Source organism: Teleopsis dalmanni, chromosome 2, assembly GCF_002237135.1.
Source record: "Teleopsis dalmanni isolate 2A chromosome 2, ASM223713v2, whole genome shotgun sequence".
NCBI lineage: Eukaryota > Metazoa > Arthropoda > Insecta > Diptera > Diopsidae > Teleopsis > Teleopsis dalmanni.
This window is the reverse complement of record NC_051847.1, coordinates 214,394,186-214,403,335: the sequence shown is the minus strand read 5'-3', so window position 1 is coordinate 214,403,335 and position 9,150 is coordinate 214,394,186.

Below are 9,150 nucleotides of genomic sequence, written 5' to 3'. Positions count from 1 at the left end.
ATAAATATTTAAAAACTAATTGTTTAATTATAACAACTTATGAGTTAATGAGTTGGTTAATTATAATCAATAAAAAGAATAATTATGTACTACGATCTATGGAAGCTAATATGATATCACTGAAGAGCATATCTTAAGCTAACCAAAATATTTAAGGCTATTGACAAATCCAATCTTTCTGCTATTGTATGGGATGAACATATAATAAAAGTAAATTTTAACAGAACCTGCAGGCATCGGCTAGTTTAGTTCCATTTTTAAAAGTTGGTACTTCAAAGGAGCATATACAGACCAAATGACACCAACGCCGTCAGACGCATTGAAATTTGTTAGTTCAAGAAAGTTTTTATTATTTTATTATTTTTATAATTTTAATTACTTTTAGATATGATTTAAAGATATTTCAATTAAGAACTCCTGAAGACAATTCCGCAATATTTCCTCCTTGAGAGTTATTATTGTGATTATATTTATTATGACGTATTTTTGAATTGTTTGTTGTTGAAAAGTTACCATATAAGTCCATACAAAGTAATTTCAGGGTTCCCTATCATAGACACTTTGAAGGAAATGCACAAGGAGACATTTTAGCCCCGATTGATAAATACAGATACCTTTAGAAGTGTCTATATATGTTTCATTAGATACCGTTATGAAAAGCACCTATATTCACATACTGTAGTTACTGATAATAAATGGAAGTAACTAACAATATGTAATTCCTTTCGGTTACATGTTTGCCTTCGTGCAATGAGACTAGATCTAGAGAACTTATTAACAAGGATCAAAATCATACTGCTATGGTGATTGCAGCTCTTTCATATTATTGGTTTATATGATCGAATAAAGACATATTTTCTATGTAATCACCCAATTTTGGGTAACAAAAGAATCTCATTTTTAGAGAAATAATCTCTTAGCAGTATGTTAGACTACTTACAAGAAATAAGAATCTGTTAAGTGATTACTTACCTTTAATAAAGGGTTTGTTGCGAGGAATATGGTCTTTTAAGGCACAAAAAACGTTAAGCAACTGCAGCTGGCAACAATTCAATGAGATTTTTTATATATTTTATTTATATATATATAAATATATGTATGTATGTATATTTATCATTTTTATCTATTATTTAATAACTGATATCGTAAGATAATGACTAAATTGATAACACTAACATATGACAAACTATTGTGAAGTGTTTGAATAAAGGTTTTATAATAATTATTTATATGCAAAACTATGTCTCGGTTAATAATGAGGGTTAAAAAAAATAACTAATAAATATATATTCTATTAATAGCTTCATTACTTTCCAATTTTCACTAAAATTTACAGCACTTCTTTCCAAATTATAGAAACACATCAAATTAACTAGCTTAACGACAGTACTTCATATAATTAATACATTAAAAATTGTTCCAGTAAAAAACACGGTACTTCCTTCTTTCAGTTATTTATTTCAACATTCCTTCAGTTGCATTTGCATCTGCATCTCCCAACGAATAAATATTCCCACGTTTTTCTATTGCAATTTATAAGCTTCACTACACAAGTGCCGTACCATCATTAACTTTTCTTTAACAAAAACCAAATCACATCATATCAGTAAAAACCGTAATGAGCGCTTCTTTTGTCAGATGCCTTAAACTGTAGTATTATATATATGTATATATATGTATTAAAGCATAATTTTTTTAAAATAATTTTTCATATCAGTTTTTTATTATTTAAACTTTAAAAAACGTTCATATACGCGCTAATTAAGCATTTTTTTCATTCCCCGAGTCATATTGACAGATTTATCTCATGCATAAATCTTCTACGCATTCAAACTATTTACCATCATAATTCGTACTAATTGTGGTGCATAATTAATACGTTGAACTACATTAAATACATCTTTAAATACAATAAATTAGCCTGGAACCTGAAATTAATTTCCCACGAATTTTCAAAAACAAACGTTTTTATTGGTTTGATAGACCACAGATACAATAATTTCAAAATAATTAATACGCGCCATAGAAATACTTTCAAATTTGTTTCAATTCCGTTGCGTTTCAACAAATGTAGGCCTGCTGCATCCAGCGCTGTATCTCCATAACCTAAATTATTAATGATGTCATTAAGGCTTAAACGAAGCTTTTTGTGCTGTCTGCCTGGGCAATCAATCATTTTACTCATTTTCTCATATTTAAACTCTTTAATCTTTTATCTTCACATTGTCGGTACACATCAATGTCTGTTTAAGGCTTCAGCACCATTTATTTTTTGTATGTGTTGTCAGATGTCAACTGCAATTTGTGACAAGATGACGTTATAACAAAATTGTTAAACTCCATTGAAGACTAGCATAGAAGCGAGGTGAAGAGACGATGCATATGTTTTCTCTAGAAATATTGTTGCTGTTATTTAATAAAGTATGTCATGTTACATTGGATGATGATTACTTTGATTATACTATATTGAAGTGATAGGATATTATACACATTGTTGTAAATTTAAGATAGAGATATGTAATAATAAGAAAGTCTTAAATCTTAATAATCGCTTCATTTTCTATATCAATTATATACACGTGTAGCCTACTTTTAATATAATACCATATAATATGGAAATATTAATAATGAATGTGTGACAATAGAAGAAATTAAGAATCCGGTAAGTAATTTTAAATATATGCATCTGAAGTTGCTAATGCTTCTTTTATGAATTTATACAATTGAATCGATCTTTATTGAATACCATTAAATTAATAATTAATACTATTTTAATGAATTTATACAATTAGATCGATCTTTATTGAACTCCATTCAATTAAAAAAGTTTCTCACTTTAAAAAAGTAATAATGTTTTTCGTTATCTGTTGGGTCCTCTCTAATTTCTAGAGATTAATAATACGTTATTTAATGTTAACTTTCAAATGCATTACTTACATTAAAAGAACATATGAATAACTGTTACGTAATAATAATAATAATAAGTCCATCTTTTTCCACGAACCACACTTAAACAGTTCAGATCCGAATCAGATATAACAAATATAGAATAAAACAATTTCCAAATTAAGTTACTATGAAACAGTCTTATGGATCGTCTCATCTTTTTAGATAAGTGTACTTTATCTTGATATCAAGTTTTTGGTTAAAGCGTATACATGTGTATATATACATATAATACAATATACCCTAATTTTTTTCAAATTTATATATTACGGTATCTCCAGAACTTTGTGAATAGTTTCGTTCATGTTTTGTGGTGCTCCTATTATTACTGTTATTATTTTGTACTGACTTTCTTACAAGAACATTAATTTAATAATAATAAATTAAAGTAGTTCCAATTTTATTCAAAACTTGGTAATCATCGTAACTCAATCTCGCTTTATCGAAACAAATACTTGGCAAGTACATTTACATTTTTATTAATCACCAAGCGACTATTCTAGGACTAACCAGAAACGTCTTATAGTTTGTCTTTGAATGAGTTGTTGTTACATTCATTGGTTAAGTAGAAGTGAGTGTCAGGTCATAGGCATCGACAAACTGTCATTCTCCAATACAATGGTATTTTATTTATAGTATAGTATTCAATGACAGCATAGTTAGGTTTCTTTCAAAAGGAGTAATTTAATATACTATTCAATGACAGGAGTTTAAAAAACACAACACATTGGTTTCTTAGGTCTAAATTGCTTTAATTAGTTTAGTAAAAAGATAATATATTAATTTATTAAAATTAAATGAATTCCTTTAACTCCTAGGAGGAGCATAGGGTCGCAATTAATTAGCATAGCTTAAAACTTATCTGTACTATCACAATAGTAAGTTTGGGGCCTATATTTACTCGACTTCAATGAGAGTGGCTGTCATTTATCTATCTGTTAGAAAAGCATTTCAATTTCTACATGCCATTATTTTTGTTTTATTTAATTTGAAACTTATAGCCAATGGAAGACTAACAAAACAGAAAACTTTTACGAATCATAAGAATTAAATGTCTTAAAGTCTTCAAATTTCTGACTTGCAGTCACTCAATGATTTTATTAACTGTTTTCCATTATTTGCCTAACGTACGTAGCTCTTCAAAATTTTTGAAGTAGTTTTCGTTTCCTTAGTTGAAAGATGAAATTCCTGCTTAAGTGACTGGCTTGAGAAAAATCTTGCCGGCACATAAACGTACTTAAAAGGCCTGTGGTACTTAATTGGTGAAAAGGTTAAGGTTGGTCGTGACAAGGAGATATGCATTTTCAATTATTTTCGAAGCCTGAGCACTAGACACTCGCCAGCTTCCAAATGACCAATCAGTTTGCATAAAAATGTTGTCTGTTCTTCTACTTTGTAAGTTTGTTGTTTTTAAAAACTTATTAGCATAACAACATCCTCGACATTGTGGTAACAACGGCCACATTTGGCTTATGCCAACTACAGTAACATTTAACCTACTACGAGTACAATAACAACAAATACTAAATAACAACAACATTACATTGTAAAGAAATGCACTCACTCACTGCACATTGCAATTCTGTGCGAGTAGATAAATATGTGCACCTCAAGGTAGCAGTCGTCGCATGTCTGCCCAGTGTGGATAGTTTCGATAGTATGGATAGTATGAATAGTATGGATAGTATGGATAGTATGGCGTCTGCTTGTTAACGTTACTCAATCATAACGGCACATTTAAGATTTTTGCCTAACATCGCAATGTGCACAGCGTGTGATTTTAATAACGCGTGTGCGCGACATTCTGCTCCAAGTCCAATGTCTAATACTAGAAACTGGTGATGCTGTAATACTGGCATTGCCAGCCACATGAGCAGAGGAACAATTGCTGATGTTACTGTTGCTAATGTTGTTAGTGTTGGTGCTGGTGCTGTTGCTGTTGCTGGTGCTGTGTTGTTGGTACTTGGCAATGGTACTTGGACTCGTACTGATAACATCCAGCGTTGGCCTGATGGCCACTAACCTTTTTGCCACTGTCAATGTAGCCATTTAGGTACGTTAAAAATGCCTAACAATATAAATGCAATCTACCGGTTTCGTCTTTTCCACCTCACTTATCCGCCAAATGAATTGTTGCGTCGCATTTCAGTAAACGATTCGCTTGCTTGAGAAAATATTTGCTTTTACGCGTTCGCATTGGGGTCTCAGAGGTTAATGGCAGTTGTTGTTCTGATGTGACTTTAAGCTACTTAAATGCCTATCGCTGGCTCTCTTCGTTATTTGGTCAGTTGGTTGGTTGATTGTTCGGTTACTTGAATGCTTCCTTGCTTTTTATCTGCTGTAACAGCATGGCTTCGCTGAGCTTAGATTCTCAATAGCCAATATTTCATGTCTTACAATTATTTTATGTACTTTTCATGACAATATTGATCGATGTTTCAATAATCAATTGTCAGCTTAGTGTGTGCATGTTGAACTTATGCGAAGCGCAGATCGAGTAAAGATTATGAGGTTAAGAGTAAAAAATCATTTGAAGTCAACAAAAATTATTAGAAAGATATATAGATAGATAATAGTTATTTATTTTTCCTTACCGATTTCTTACAATCTGTAGTGACTAATTACATTGAATGATTGTTAATAAAAAAGTAACCAAAATTTAATGGGTACAAATGTGTAAATATTCGAACTTAGGTCAGATCGTTGAACGAATAAGTGAACGAATAAGGATCGTTGCAGTAAAAATACAGACAATAATTGTTACTGAGTGGAAATTCAAAATGTGCTAAAATACTATTTAACTGTCAAACTCAATATTAAGTTAAGTCAATACATTGTGAAAATATGATATATATATGTAGATATGGGACACATTTTAAGTACCCCCAATCTGCCAATATCATTTAAAGGTGTTCTAAAAAATTTTGTGCTGTTTAAGCAAATTAATTAATACTTCGACAAAAGTTTATGATATATGGTTGAAGTGAATAGTACTAAACTATTTTATTTTAAAATAAATGGAGGCTGTGTAATATTTTTATAATTACAATAGTAATACATATAAGGGTACAGTACCATAAGAATCAACTAGTTACCAATCGACTGAAAGATTACAATAACAAATAAATATTGACTTTGTTAATAAAAATTAGATAACTATAGCTAGTATAGATAATTGCTAATCATAACTCTAAAGTCGGAGACGCAAAAATCTTTTAATTATAGTCTTTGGGAACAATGATTTATTGAACACACTTGTGCAACGAGATAGTAAAGTAAAGCTATATAGTCCATATGAACACTATAAAGAACTAAAAAAAGAAAAGTCAAGTGATTAGGTCAAATATAAAAAAGGTCAGATAATCTAATTGACTTATTAAATCTCTCCGATCAAATATTGAAAAGTTTAATACTTTCATATTTTTATTGATTATATGCAATAGGATTTACAGGTTAGGTAAAGAGAAGAAGAGAACGCGAAACTTGTGCTAAAGAACTGAAATAAATACTTGGTCAGAAATAAATAATAATCTCATTAAATCATATCTCATATCACATCAGAACCCGTAAGTCTATATATATCAGATATCAACAATTTCAATAAAAATACAGTGACATTTATCTAATATAAAATTAAAAAAATGTGAAAAAATAAATAAAAGTTTAGAGTATCTTTCTTAGAATATGTTTGAAGTCTCCCGATCTGACCTTCTACAAATTACGTTCTTATCGGTCAAAGAATATACATAAAAGCCTTAACCTTTTTAAAGCCAGTTTAACGCTGACAACATTTAAAAGATTCTTAATCGTTAAGATATTTTAGATTATAAGATTCAAAAGAATTACTATTATTATAGTTAACTAAATGGGCACGAATACTAACTAATCCTTACACTGCGTTTGACTCTTGCACTTTGCTTTTGCTACAGTCACTTAAGCATTACTTCACTCTAATTCATGCATCAATTCTTTATGGAAAATCTTTCTCCTACAATGCATGATCTCTGACCAAGTATATGTTCCAAGGATGTGTCTATATCATACATATGAGTCTACATTCATGGGTTTCTAATACTTCTAATCACGGTTTATGTAATTATCAGAATTTTATCATTTATTACTCAAAATATTGTTCTTAAATCGGATCTGTTCAGATTCATAAGGTATTTGTTATTCTGCTTAGGGTATTTCGGAGAGAAAAGCTTGGTGCAGAATTATCCTCCCTCGTTAGAACATGTGTGATTGGCTTTATGTTGTAATCCAGTTTAGCTAGGCTTTTGAAGGGATTTTTATTCATTCTCAGAACTTAAAAGAGTTAGTTCCGCAACCTATTTTGTAATGTTAATTAATATAGTCATTATGTGCCCTTCTTTTTTCAAGCTTTCCAGAATCAATGCTCTTATCGACTGATATATTGTATGTATATTCTACATATATATTTATAAATATGTATACATTGAAATATATTCGCTTTAGATGTTTCTTAATTTAATTCTTCTACTTATTTAATTCTTTTTAATTACTAAGCGAAACAAATTGTTGGCGTCAGTTTCCGTGCTCTTCATAATTACATTTTGTTTGCTCTAAAAGTGTAAAGTTTGGTTTGTCTGTTTGGTTTTTCGTCTTCTAATAATTATTGAAATCCATTTTCTATTTATGCGTGAACTGTAAACAAATCAATTTGAAGAGCAAAATCTTTAAACGCTGTTATTAGTTTGTTTTCCCATCTTGATTTTAAATGCCACAAGTGCAATGATACAAGTACGTATCATTAACAAAAAAGCTTTGATAATTTTCAGATGAAATGCTTTTATTTATTTTAGATTTTCCCGTCAACTCCGAATGGTAGGAAATATTGCACATCGACGGCTGCGATTACAGTTATTGTGATTAAATAGCTATTTGGGCGTAGATAATTTCCCTAAAATAAAGCGCATCAAATTAAGTGCCGAAGCAGTCCAGAGCCGCATTATTTGAGATACGAGTCAAGCTTTCAACAATTTGTGGCATTGTGAAGAGTATTATTTTCTCTTCTCGCACGAAAATCCATTTTATGAATTAATCTAATGTTAAGGGCATGACACGATTTTGTGCTGCGATACAAGGTTTTGTTACCTTTCAACGAACATCATTTCAAATTACAAAACGTACGAAATAGCAACGCCATCGCATTGCCACTTCTTCGCCCAGCTCTTGGTGCATTGCTCCATTAGCTTTGGGTCTTGTTGCGATTTCTTCTATCAGCACAAGCGCATCACGTACAGATAGTTTATGTTTGTTGCTCGTGTTGTTGTTGTTGTTGTTGTTGTTGTGCTGTTTTAGATTGTAGTGCGACTAAAGTTACTGGCAGGCCAGGAAAGACGGACCATTCGACAGCTATCGGTTGGCTGTCTTCGCTGACCTTCGCTGCCTGAGCTGAGCAGTCTCAGCAGTCTCAGCAGTCTCAGCAGCCTCTATGAGTTGCTATGCAACTTCATTTAATTGAACAACAATTGCACAAAATATGAGAAAAGTTCATTCCAGATTTCGAAAGATAAATTCAGACTGCGTTTAAAATTAAAAATTATATAATTTTATATATTTTTCAGCTGTTGATAGCGTCATAAATTTAGCTGAACTTTACAGTTAAGGAGTTATTGAGCGCGTGTGCACTGGCATTTGGGCGCAATATTTCAATTGCAATGCGCCGTGCAAAGTTGACAAAAATGATATCTTAAAATTGAAATTTATGATTTCAGCCGCGTCATTATAAATAATTAAGTTTACAGTTTTAATGTAAATAAATTGTGTAAATAAATACTTTATGATGGAATTACAACATTGCACCAAACAGCTTCGATGCAATAGCGACTCGGTTTTACTCACAGCTTATTAAAACTGTTAAGAAATATGATAAGCGCAACTTTTTATCTGTTTTTGGTGAACGTTGGTAACGCAATGTAGGCGCAGTATTGCATAGAGGGAAACGCTCTACAGATGGGCAACAAAAGTGTGAAATAAATTTTCTACATCATCCAAAAGTTAATTGACTTTTTATGATTTCAAACGCAAGGAACAAGACTCGCAGTAATTAAATTTTACAGGCCATTTTTGTGTTCGTCTACTGGTTTATGGCTGAGACGAGCCCAAGAGTCCATTGGTTGAGACGGCTTTTGGCAAAAAGAAACTATAATTTCAATCTCCCTCAAATGTGTTTTCATGTAA